The sequence below is a fragment of the Triticum aestivum genome, chromosome 4D (genome assembly GCF_018294505.1).
Source record: "Triticum aestivum cultivar Chinese Spring chromosome 4D, IWGSC CS RefSeq v2.1, whole genome shotgun sequence".
NCBI classification, from domain to species: Eukaryota; Viridiplantae; Streptophyta; class Magnoliopsida; order Poales; family Poaceae; genus Triticum; species Triticum aestivum.
Window position 1 is genome coordinate 303754155 of NC_057805.1, and position 14294 is coordinate 303768448.

Sequence of the window (14294 nt, forward strand, 5' to 3'; positions counted from 1 at the left end):
CACCAGTGAGATCTTGCTCGCCCGCCGGCAAGCCGCCAATCAGCACCTCGCGAGTTGCGAGGCTGAGGAAGAGGCGTTGTGTCGGCGCGCTGGGAAACGGCCGCGCACCAGGGCACTCGTGGCGCGCCGCAAGCGCTCCTGCGACCGTCGTGGCTTTTAGTAGGAGTATAATTTAGTTCCGTAAGGCGATCTCATTAGTTTTGGGATGCAAATGATAAATCCCGAACGTTCAAGAATTATTAGCATCCTTAATTAAGTATGTAAACCTTGTGTATCCGTACGCATTTTGTAAGTACGTGCATATAGCACAAACTTTACTACTCCTATATACTATCGCACTACACGTCTCTCTCTCTATATATGCTTGCAAACTGTGCTACTCCCTCCGTCCAGGTGAATAAGTCATCTTTGGTTGTGCACCGTGACCAAGAAGGAGGGAAGACTTATACACCTAGGCAGAGGGAGTACTACTATTACTTATGTACGTGCAAATGCACGTTTTAACATTACGATGCGGTTTTTGTAAAAGTAGAAAAACAACACTAGTCAAGCTTGTGAAACGATTCAATGCAAAACAAATGCAAAAATGCTTGTTTGATTGTTTACTTTTAGCTTCCTTCTCCGTGGTTATTTCTCCGTCATACTTTGTACGGAGTATCTCACTGGTCGGAAAGGCATGCAAATTCCCAAACTGCTTCCTACACCCTGTATCGAATTTTTTGCCTAACAAGTTGTGCCGTGCAATTGGAATTCCAACTTGAGTACTACTACTGGTAGGAGTACCAGGGGCCAGTTCTTTTAGGCTTCTAGATTAGTAATCCCATAACTACTACCTCCATCTTGGTTTATTGGTCCCCATTGTAATCTGTGTCAAATTTTGATCATAAATTTAACTAATGAAATGTTAGTGCACGTCACATGCACTAACATTTTATCAGTTAAATCTTTGGTCAAAATTTAGCACAAATTACATTGGTGACGAATAAACCAGGACGGAGGTACTAGTAGTAGTTTAGAGGCCCAAATAAATGAGTGAGGCGCCTTAGGGGGTGTTTGTTTCCGCCGGCCCATGGTGTTGTTTGGTTGTTATTTTTCTGTATACTAGGGGAAACATGGTCATTTAGGGGCTGTTTGGTTCCCGGCCACAGTTTGCCAAGCCAAAATTTGGCAGCCACATTTTAATTGGCATGTGTTTGGTTTTTGCCACACTTTGGCTTGCCACACTTTATTGCACCTATGGCCCACTTGTCATAGAGACTATTTTTTGGCCAACTTTTGCCAAAGTTTGGCATCCAATTTCTCAGCCACACTTGTGTGGCTTGCTATACTTGTGTGGCTAGCCACACTTTGGCTTGGCCACACTAGTCTCCAACCAAACAGGCCCTTAATAACCTCCAGGGAGGGACTAGGGACTTTTTAGTCCCTGGAAACAAACAGGGAGGGACTTCTTAGTTGGGACTAGAAAAAGTCCTAGGACTTATGAACCAAACAGGGCCTTAATGTTACTCTCCACTGTGACTAGTCTTATGGGAAAGCCGGGGAAGAGACGACTTATTTTTTAAGCCGCCAAAAGAACTGGCCCTAGGAGTAGTAGCTAGGGATACTAGGAGTAGTAGCTAGGGATCGAGTGTGCAAGATGAACCGGAGAAAGTAAATGCAGAGAGATGAAATGCAAAAAAGACGGAGGTATGTGATGGTTGCTTGTCCGTTTATTTTACCAGGCCACTTATTACTGGGAGTGGTTCGGTTTTGTGATATGACGGCTTTACTGCCGCGCCACGAGCGGGGTGAGACTCGCGTGCAGTGCCGCCCTCTACACTAGTACTACATCGGTCGTGGTTTATTAGTCCCCCATTGAATTTGACTGAAGATTTAACTGACAAAATGTTAGTGCATGTCAACAAAAACTATATCGTTGGATTCGTATTTGAACATAGTTTTCAATGATATAATTTTAGGTGACATGCATCAGCATTTATCGTACTATATATATTGTTAGTTCAATTTTTGGTCGTACTAATCTATGGTAAGGTGCCCGTGTGTTGCACGGAACAGTGAAATGCATTGATCGGGGAGTTGTTTATTTTGACAAGGGATGTGGGGGTCATCTCATGTGTAACGGGTATCGATAGGTTTCTTCGGATATTATTTCATCTCTAGAGCTCACAAACATCCGGGTGAAATAGATAAAAAAGTATCTTTTGCAAACAAAAACGTTCAACCGTTCAACCTGCATCCAAAACTTGTGAAGAAATAACACTTATTGTGCTTTGCAAGAAATGATCTTTAAGAATTAGTTTTTGAGTATCGATTGTTATACATGTTGGCTACAGATGACATGGCAGTTTCTTATAGTCAAAAGTTGGCCATACTATTAAGTATTAACCATGCCCTTATACACCTAGACGGAGGGATTAAATCAGGATGACTTGGAAGGGGGCAGAGGAGATGTAAGAAATGGTTCATCATAAGTCTTTCACCAGTACTGTAGTAAAAATTTCATACATGGAAGATTCTAGACTAAACCATAAATGGATACACTTTTATTCATGCGTGATACTCCAATAGAGCAAGATCATGCATGGAAGTCTCCACATGCTTAGACAGCGGATTACATTGAGCGAAGACTAATGATCAACATTTAACTTGGTAATGCATATGTCCAGGTGAACCTCCTTGGAGTCCCCGTGCACATTGTTGGGGGTCAAATCATGCCATGCGTCTTCCATGTCCACATCGGCGGGAAGGTCCCAGCTCGGCACAGTCCTAGTCAGCTTGACGTAGCCAGTGTCGTCGCCCACGTACCTCTGAGGGGTAGTAATAATGAGCACGCACCCGTACATCGACCTCGTGTCAGTGTCAGCGTCAGCGGCGTCGCCCCTGACGCACACTACAGAGACGGGGCGGCGGCCTGCGCTAGCCTCGCCGGTGCCCAAGATCAAGAGGAAGACGCCGCCGTCCTCCTCCAGCGACTCCGACACGGTGAACGGGTAGCACGTCTCGTACTTGATGTTCTTTGCCGCGGGCCAGTAGTGATAGACGGACGCCTGCGTGAGGTGACGCACGAGGTCCGTCGGCGAGCCCCAAAACGGCACCGGTCACTCATAGCAGTAGACGAAGGGCTCCTTGGAGGCATCGACCAGGCCATCCATGAAACGAGAGTGGCTGTAGGGGACGGTTTAGTTTTGATATACGTATCACTAAAAATATCTTATGTTTCACTCCAAATATATTCTTTGGGCTGTTTTGATGAAGTAAGGGAGGAATGTGGTTGGTTTCAAGATACTAAGGGGTTTTGTGTAAACTAGAGCAGAGAAGTGGGAATTGTTGCAAAAGGCCACAACTTACATCACAGCCATTAGATGCAAATCTAATGGTCAGAAATGGCGGATGGCAGACACACCATCATCACCAACTGAGTCTTTTATAGGAGTAGGAGTAGAGAAAAAACCTAGTTGGTGATGATGGTGTGCCTGCCATATTATAATATAGACTGTCTGATCTATATCTGACGGATAGAAAGCAAACAATGACAATTTTACAAAAGATACCTGCACCTCTCTCCACATTTACAGATAAGGCCTTGCCTCGTTCATCCTTATCTCCCACAACCTCATTGCTGAGAAATTAAAAAAAGGAAGTCTCTGGAACAATCTGGCATGGTGGCCGCTACCGGCGCCGTCCATCCCCATGCCTCCGCCCAGTCCGACCACCAGTCACCACCATGCCCCACTCCTCCTCACCTTATCTATCATCTTTCTCGAGATATCTTTTTTTCGATGAAATGGTCGACATACCATTTTCTGATAAAATTCTCAGGATATCATTAGTTTTTACACATGGGATTACTCCTGCATGGGTCAATCACAATTGGTGTTTTGTAAAAAATGCCACGTAGACACGGTCTTTGACCATTTTACAACTATGTTAGTATCATTGTTAGTGGTCAGCTAGTGCAAGTTATAGCCCCGGGTGTTTTAACCTTTTTTTTAGTGATGATATCTAGCGATTGTTTGCCACGAGCTCAATCCTGGCAAATCCCACGTAACCATCAGATTTCCATCCGACGGTGGCCTGTTTTTAAGCCATAGTATTTGACAAAACCGCCACCCTTACACACGTACTGTAACTGCGTCGCGGGCGTTTGCAACTGCCATGTCTCCCAGCGAACGTTTGCTAGGGATTGGAGTTAGCACCGATGGCGGTTCGTAGTTGTTCCACGCTCGGGCATTGAACTTTGTAACTATTTTAGATTAGAATATACTCCTCCTCCAGTCCTACTCCACTGCTACTCTACTCAAGCAAGTTAGGGCATAGTAGTAGGTACTGTAGGGAGTACCAGTACTGTGATCACTCAAGCAAGTTGTCTGGCATTGATATGACCCTACGCTGCTGGTATGTGTCTCGTAAGTCAAGCGGCGTGTTGTAGTCATCATCACCTGTCCACTTCCCGCAGCACATATTCGCTTCTCCATCTTTGTCCGCACATAATCTCGTCCAATCTTCCATGCCCGCTAAGGCGCCTCCCCCTCGTCCAAAACCCAAGCACTAACAATGGCAGAACCAAGCAGCATCCGCCGAAAGAGTGGCTGGAATTCGCTCCCCACAGAGGTAATCAAGCTCATTGTTTCGCGTGTGGACAATCTCAGTACCATGCCGCTCATCGCGTGCTCGTCGGGGTTGTACCGTTTACTCAAAGCCCTCAGGCCGGAGCTTTTTAAGCCAGCTCCTTGCTTGCTGATGCCGCCTGATCTTCAGAAATGGCGTGTCACGCAGCATAACGATCGTAGGGTGGCGAGCATCAACCCCCTTGACTGCGATCCGATCCCCGTCACGCTCAACTACATTAACGGTATGTAATGGGTCGACATGAACACGTCTTGGATGGTGCTCGTCGACGGTCGCGGCAGCTGGATGCTCGTGGAGGTCTACACCCGGCGATTGATCCCCCTTCCTTCGATTAACACTGCACTGCTTTGGCACCGCGGCCCAGAATACTCGGAATCTTACAGTAGCCAACATGATACCAAGTTTGATTTGCTCAAGGTTGTAATCTGCCAAGTGCCCACAAGATCTGCGAATTATAAAGACTTCAGGCTAATTGCGTTCTTCAACCGCGGTCTCGCCTATCTGACAGGTCACTGCGGTAAGTGGATAAATCTGCACGTCCATCGCAGGATCATACATCCTCCATGGTTCTCTGATGCCATTGAACACAAGGGCTTCATTTACGCTGTCGACTCCTTCTATGGCTGGACGTATTGCTGGCCTACTCCAGTCATCGCTACAAACGGCTGTTACAGCAGTATGTTACTTTCCTATGATATCATGATGGCTTGCTTATATTACTGTCAACATTTACTGGAAAAAAATTCATGCTCATAACATGTTGTTCTTAAGATTGACTACATTAAGAGCCCTTTTTATTTGACTCCAACTTGATATGATGTTGTAGGCCGCCTGGTGTCCCTACCCTTCCTAATCCCAGAACCTTTCAAAGAAAAGCGGCATGGCAGTTGCAGGTGGTTCCTGGCTCGATCAGACGACGGCGAACGATTGATGATCGTTCGCACGTACCGGACGTGTTGTTTCGCGGAATACAATCACAGTCACTGCAAGGTCTTTGAGCAGGATCCCAGCTTCTCTTGGCCTTCAGGAATTTTTGACTGGAGGCTGGTAAGTAGCCTTGGTACACGCTCTCTGTTTCTCGGACTGAATTATCCGATTAACCAGGAGATAACCGACGGCAAGGATCATGATGGCAGCGCGGTTTCGTTCATCAGGCAAAACTGTGTGTACACAGCGTACCATGCGTCTCTGCATGCACCATACCCTGATATGTGCCGCCACGCTCTGCAGCCCAAAGTAGGAGAGAGGGTCGCAAGTATCAGACTTTGACCTGCTGGCTGGAGTTTCCCCCGTCAGGCACCCATCTGGTTCAAGCCGTCAGCCAATCTCCACAGCTTAATAAATAGTAACGTCTAACTGAGCCAGTTAGTTAGATGCGTACACTTGGTGTAGTAGGATCTTTATTTAGTTTGATGCATACACTTGTTCTTTTTTGGTAGCCCTTTTGTAATGATGGCTGATGTTTGGTTTGGAAGAGAGAGCTGCGTCTTTACTCTTCTGGCCTGCTTACTGCTTCTGTTGCACCCCCAGCCCTGGTTGCTGCTGCTGCTGTTTTCAATGTACAATCAGTAGTATATTTCGTCTGTTGGTTGAATAAATGTGTTGTTAGAACGACAAACACAATGTTTTGGAAGTCGTTGCACGGTCCGATCCTTTAGTGCCCCGTACCGTACGTAGCGCATACTATTTTTGGTACGGAACACATTTTCCACTTGTTGATAACATGCAGCCCACTGATGAAGGCCCAATAGAGGAGCCCATAATTAACTTGAAGGGACGCTCTCACATGAATCCGGCCCAGGTACATGCTCATGTTCCCCTAAACATAAATAAGTAAATAAATAAATAAAGCTAAATGCTCATGCACCAGTTCTTTAAATTCACGATTTAACAGGAGGATATTATTTCCTATGATAGTGTCGTTACATTCAGTCGATATTATTCTTAGGCAAAGATAGCGACCAGTCTTCTTTCTCCCACCATTTTCTTCCTGCAACCAGCGGACCCATGCAAATCGTAGTCAATGTCGTAAATAGTTCTGGTCCATTTTTATTTTTCAATAAGAATGTCCAACCCAGCCTAGCACATTGGCGACAACACTTTATCCTCCGCCTTGGTGCGCTCGCCGCGGCGCCGCCGTCCGGCCCTGTCAACATAGTGAATCGGGAGAGGACTGTAGTTGTGAGTATGACAGTACGGACCCACCAGGTCCACTCCCGAACACAAGCAAGCGCCTCTTTTACTACTCAGATGCACCCCTCGTTTTTTACTCTAATCCACCCTGCTGATATCTGGGACCCACATCATTTTCAACGTATAGTCAATTAACGACAGAATTGCACAACTTTTTTTGAGTAGTAATTCGGAGGAGCAGGCTATAAACTGGGTTGTGCGGTCTCTGCGGCCCGTCTAAAAACATGACCAGCCCAGCATTTTTTTTGGGGAAAATAGGTAGCCCAGTATTTCTTTTTGAAGAATACGCAAGCTAGGCCTATTTGTTTTCTCTGACTTACTGGGCTGCCAATCTTTCAAGACGAGGAGGGATGCATTCCGGCCTGGCCAAAGAGTATGGTCAGTGTCTGTTAAAAGTAATATCAAAGGGGTTGAAAATTCCAAAAAAATTATAGCAAATGGGAAATTAGTTTCTTTTTTGTTTTTGTTCTTCACTGATATTTTATATTTCATCGGATTTAACATGACATAGTACTAATTTATTTTTTAATTTGTTTTAGTATGGCTACTAATTTTTGGATTAAGAATATTTTGTTCCCCAGCAAAAATTTGCGAATTTTCAAAATTTCGCACATATTTAGTTCAATTTTTTAACCCTGGTACTGACTAGAAAATGGGTAGCAATTCTAAAAATGGAAAATGGGCTGCAATAAATTCCATATGAATTAGAAAATGAGTAAAAATTATAAAAAATAATAGCAAATGGGTTGTACACGCCATAGATTTCGAGGCTGACTTGTTTACGCAAGGCTTTGTCATACAACACACGATTCTAGCAGCAGTGACTGTTGGATGTCCATCCAACGGCCGACGGGCTTCTTCAATCTCTGGTCTTCCTGCTCCAGCCGCCTAAACTAGCGTCGGCGGGACTGCCTGCTCCCACCTCTTGTGGCCCGCTGTGATGATGCGCAGGCTTCACCGGCCCACCCTACTCCCTCCGCTGGCCTGGCCGCACGCAATCAACTGCCTCCTTATTACGCGAAAAAAATGATTCCTCCCACTAACATCTGGGCCGCACCGGTTGGGAGGCTGACCTGTGGGTCTACTAAGTTGACGCATACGCAGGGCTTGTCAACTTAGTCAACAAACGGTTCTAGCAGCAGTGACCATTGGATTTGAATCGAACGGTCCTGCTGCTTCTTCAATCGCTGCTCTTCTTCCACCAGCGGCCCAAACCAGCGCCGGCGAGGCCACCTGCTCCTGCCTCCCGTGGCCGGCTGTGCTACCGCGGAAGCCTCCCCGCCCCCTACTACTCCCACCGCTGGCCAGGCCCTGCGGCGACGGCAGCCTCACACCGCAGCCGAACCAGTGAACCCTCGTACTCCTCTCCGCGTGGGCATCCACTGCCGCGTCTTCCCCGGCCCCGCGCCGTCCCCTTCCTAGGCCTCACTGTCATCCATCGCCCTGGTGCTCTCGGTGCGGTGTGGTCAATGTGGTCAAGGAACGACTTCCATCGGAAGAGTACTGTACGTGGAGAGGCTGACAGTTGGGTCCACGGCCGTAGCAAGGAAGTGCCTCCTTATTATGCGCAAAAAAATTATTCCTCCACCTGACAGCAGGGACCCACCGGACGGGCCACCGTATTTCATGAAAAAAACGTTTCCCCCCTGACTGCTGGGATCCACCAGCTACATCTTCGCACGCAAGGAAGTGCCTGACAGTCGGGACCCACCTAGTCGAAGTGTACGTAGTGATGTCATTCTGGTCGCGAACGAGTACATACATACTGGTCGATGTAGAGGCGCGCACGTGTGGTAGTAGAGGCGCGCACGTAGCATGTACACGATACGTACAGCGGCCAGGGTGCAAGAAAGTAAATACGACCACGTACGTACATACGGGCGGGGTCTCGAATGCCTACTCACGCATACGTACGGCCAGGGCTCGTGTACATGGCTGGGTCGAAACGGAGAAACTGCATCGTCGTCGTGTTCATGGGGAGCCAACCGCCTGGGTCGAAACGGAATGCATCATTGTGTTCATCGGGAGCCAACCGGCTTGGACGGAACAGCCGATGGAAATGAGGCCTGGCGTACCGCAGAACGAAGGAAATGGCCTGGTGTTCGACCGGCCATGGTCGAAACGAGATCCCGTCCATCGAGGGGTCTGGTGTACCGCAAAACGGAGGAAACGGACTTCTGTTGGACCTCCTACGGTCGAAATGGGTCCTGTTGACCGGGAGGGGTGTGGCGTACCACAAAATGGAGGAAACGGACTTGTGTTGGAGCGCTACGGTCGAAACGGGGGTCCTGTTCATCGGGAGGGGTGTGGTGTACCGCAAAACGGGACTCCACGGGATACTGTTCATCTCCACCGTCGACCTCCTCAAGCCTCCACGGGCTACTGTTCATCCGCCGTCGACCTCCTCCAGCCTCCACCTGTGACTGTTCATCCACGGGCTCCTGTTCATCCAGCCTCCACCGCGCGCTCCTTCACCGGCTACTGTTCAACCAGCCCTCTCCACGAGGGTCCTGTTCAACCACCACTCCACGGGCTACTATTCATCCAGCCCTCCACCGGCTACTGTTCAACCAGCCCTCCACTAGCTACTGTTCAACCAGCCCTCCACGGGTTCCTGTTCATCCAGCCCTCCACGGGGTCCTGTTCATCCACCGGCTCGATCGATCGGGGTACTGTTCATCCAGCGGCAACGGCCTCTACTACCACGGGTTCCTGCTCATCCAACCCCCACCGGGAACTGTTCATCCAAACCTCCCCAACAATGCTCACTGTTCATCCAGAGGCAGGATCGATCGACTTCAGTTAGCAGCAGTAGCGAAGGAATCGCTTGATCGGGTTCAGTTAACAGCCATCGATCGATCGCTCGGGTTCAGTAACGCGTAGCCTGCAGTGCAATCGCTCGGGTTCAGTTAGAGCCCAACGCCTCGCTCGGGTTCAGTTAGAGCGCAACGCCTCGCACACACGCGCGTACGTACGAGAGAAACGCGCATCGCTTGGCCCCCGACCACCCACCATAACCGGGAACTCCCCGATATTTTTCTCTCCCTCGCTTGTACCATGGTTTTTTCCATCATGGACGGCCCAAAGAATGTCATGCAGCTACGTCTCCGACCCGCCCAGGACGAAAAGCCCATTTCTGTCATGATTTTCTATCATAGAAGTAGGATCCCACCACATCTATGATGATACCGGGTTTTGTCACAATTATCGTCATAGAAGTGTCATAAGTATGACAGGGAAAAAAATTCGTTCGGCCCGAAATGTCACGGATGTGTCTTTTTTTGTAGTGTATACAACTCTTCTTTAAGATATCCATTAAGGAATGCAGTTTTGACATCCATTTGTCAAATTTCATAATCATAAAATGCGGCAATTGCTAACATGATTCGGACGAACTTAAGCATCGCTACGGGTGAGAATGTCTCATTGTAGTCAACTCCTTGAACTTGTCGAAAACCTTTCGCAACAAGTCGAGATTTGTAGACAGTAATATTACCGTCAGCGTCAGTCTTCTTCTTGAAGATCCATTTATTCTCTATGGCTTGCCGATCATCGGGCAAGTCAACCAAAGTCCACACTTTGCTCTCATACATGGATCCCATCTCAGATTTCATGGCCTCAAGCCATTTTGCGGAATCTGGGCTAATCATCGCTTCCTCATAGTTTGTAGGTTCATCATGGTCAAGTAACATGACCTCCAGAACAGGATTACCGTACCACTCTGGTGCGGATCTTACTCTGGTTGACCTACGAGGTTTGGTAGTAACTTGATCAGAAGTTTCATGATCATCATCATTAGCTTCCTCACTTACTGGTGTAGGAATCACTGGAACTGATTTCTGTGATGAACTACTTTCCAATAAGGGAGCAGGTATAGTTACCTCATCAAGTTCTACTTTCCTCCCACTCACTTCTTTCGAGAGAAACTCCTTCTCTAGAAAGGATCCATTCTTAGCAACGAATATCTTGCCTTCGGATCTGTGATAGAAGGTGTACCCAACAGTCTCCTTTGGATATCCTATGAAGACACATTTCTCCGATCTGGGTTCGAGCTTATCAGGTTGAAGCTTTTTCACATAAGCATCGCAGCCCCAAACTTTAAGAAACGACAACTTGGGTTTCTTGCCAAACGATAGTTCATATGGTGTCGTCTCAACGGATTTAGATGGTGCCCTATTTAACGTGAATGAGGCCGTCTCTAAAGCATAACCCCAAAACGATAGCGGTAAATCAGTAAGAGACATCATAGATCGCACCATATCTAATAAAGTAGGATTACGACGTTTGGACACACCATTACGCTCTGGTGTTCCGGGTGGCGTGAGTTGCGAAACTATTGCGCATTGTTTCAAATGAAGACCAAACTCATAAATCAAATATTCTCCTCCACGATCAAATCATAGAAACTTTATTTTCTTGTTACGATGATTTTCCACTTCACTCTGAAATTCTTTGAACTTTTCAAATGTTTCAGACTTATGTTTCATCAAGTAGATATACCCATATCTACTTAAATCATCCGTGAAGGTCAGAAAATAACGATACCCGCCGCAAGCATCAACACTCATCGGACCACATACATCAGTATGTATTATTTCCAACAAGTCTGTTGCTCGCTCCATTGTTCCGGAGAACGGAGTCTTAGTCATCTTGCCCATGAGGCATGGTTTGCAAGCATCAAGTGATTCATAATCAAGTGATTCCAAAAGCCCATCAGCATGGAGTTTCTTTATGCGCTTTACACCAATATGACCTAAACGGCAGTGCCACAAATAAGTTGCACTATCATTATTAAACTTATATCTTTTGGCTTCAATACTATGAATATGTGTATCACTACTATCAAGATTTAGTAAAAATAGACCACTCATCAAGGGTGCATGACCATAAAAGATATTACTCATATAAATAGAACAACCATTATTCTCTGATTTAAATGAATAACCGTCTCGCATCAAACAAGATCCAGATAGAATGTTCATGCTTAACACTAGCACCAAATAACAATTATTCACGTATAAAACTAATCCCGAAGGTAGATGTAGAGGTAGCGTGTCGTGGGCGATCACATCGACTTTGGAACAATTTCCCACATGCATCGTCACCTCATCCTTAGCCAATCTTCGCTTAATCCATAGCCCCTGTTTCGAGTTGCAAATATTAGCAACAGAACCAGTATCAAATACCCAGGCGCTATTGCGAGCATTAGTAAGGTACACATCAATAGCATGTATATCAAATATACCTTTCACTTACCATCCTTCTTTTCCGCCAAATACTTGGGGCAGTTCCGCTTCCAGTGACCAGTCCCTTTGCAGTAGAAGCACTCAGTTTCAGGCTTAGGTCCAGACTTGGGCTTCTTCACTTAAGCAGCATGTTGCTTGCCGTTCTTCTTGAAGTTCCCCTTCTTCCCTTTACCCTTTTTCTTGAAACTAGTGGTCTTGTTGACCATCAACACTTGATGCTCCTTCTTGATTTCTACCTCCGCAGCCTTTAGCATTGCGAAGAGCTCGGGAATCGTCTTATCCATCCCTTGCATATTATAGTTCATCACGAAGCTCTTGTATCTTGGTGGCAGTGATTGAAGAACTCTGTCAATGACACTATCAACCGGAAGATTAACTCCCAGCTGAGTCAAGTGATTGTGGTACCCAGACATTCTGAGTATATTCTCACTGACAGAACTATTCTCCTCCATTTTGCAGCTGTAGAACTTATTGGAGACTTCATATCTCTCAATCCGGGCATTTGCTTGAAATATTAACTTCAACTCTTGGAACATCTCATATGCTCCATGACGTTCAAAACATCGTTGAAGTCCTGGTTCTAAGCCGTAAAGCATGGCACACTGAACTATTGAGTAGTCATCAGCTTGCTCTGCCAGGTGTTCATAACATCTGGTGTTGCTCCTGCAGCGGGTTTGGCACCTAGCGGTGCTTCCAGGACGTAATTCTTCTGTGCAGCAATGAGGATAATCCTCAAGTTACGGACCCAGTCCGTGTAGTTGCTACCATCATCTTTCAACTTAGCTTTCTCTAGGAACGCATTAAAATTCAACAGAACAGTAGCACGGGCCATTTATCTACAACAACATAGACATGCAAAATACTATCAGGTACTAAGTTCATGATAAATTAAAGTTCAATTAATCATATTACTTAAGAACTCCCACTTAGATAGACATCCCTCTAATCATCTAAGTGATCACGTGATCCATATCAACTAAACTATGTCCGATCATCACGTGAGATGGAGTAGTTTTCAATGGTGAACATCACTATGTTGATCATATCTACTATATGGTTCACGCGCGACCTTTCGGTCTTAGTGTTCCGAGGCCATATATGCATATGCTAGGCTCGTCAAGTTTAACCCGAGTACTCTGCATGTGCAAAACTGGCTTGCACCCTTTGTATGTGAACATAGAGCTTATCACACCCGTTCATCACGTGGTGTCTCGGCACGACGAACTGTAGCAACGGTGCATACTCAGGGAGAACACTTGTACCTTGAAATTTAGTGAGATATCATCTTATAACTACCGCCGTACTAAGAAAAATAAGATGCATAAAGGATAAACATCACATGCAATCAATATAAGTGATATGATATGGCCATCATCATCTTGTGCCTTTGATCTCCATCTCCAAAGCATCGTCATGATCACCATCGTCACTGGCTTGACACCTTGATCTCCATCGAAGCATCGTTGTCGTCTCGCCAACTATTGCTTCTACGACTATCGCTACCGCTTAGTGATAAAGTAAAGCAATTGCATGGCGATTGCGTTTCATACAATAAAGCGACAACCATATGGCTCCTGCCAGTTGCCGATAACTGTTACAAAACATGATCATCTCATACAACAAATTATATATCATCACGTCTTGACCATATCACATCACAGCAAGCCCTGCAAAAACAAGTTAGACGTCCTCTACTTTGTTATTGCAAGTTTTACGTGGCTGCTACGGGCTTCTAGCAAGAACCGTTCTTACCTACGCATCAAAAACCACAATGATTTTTCGTCAAGTTTGCTGTTTTAACCTTCAACAAGGACTGGGCGTAGTCACACTCGATTCAACTAAAGTTGGAGAAACAAACACCCACTAGCCACCTGTGTGCGAAGCACGGCGGTAGAACTAGTCTCTTGAACGCGGTCATGTAATGTCGGTCTGGGCCGCTTCATCCAACAATACCGCCGAATCAAAGTATGATATGCTGGTAAGCAGTATGACTATTATCGCCCACAACTCTTTGTGTTCTACTCGTGCATATAACATCTACGCATAGACCTGGCTCGGATGCCACTGTTGGGGAACGTAGTATTTCAAAAAAAAATCCTACGATCACACAAGATCTATCTAGGAGAAGCATAGCAACGAGCGGGGAGAGTGTGTCCACGTACCCTCATAGACTGAAAGCGGAAGCATTAAGTAACGCGGTTGATGTAGTCGAACGTCTTCGCGATC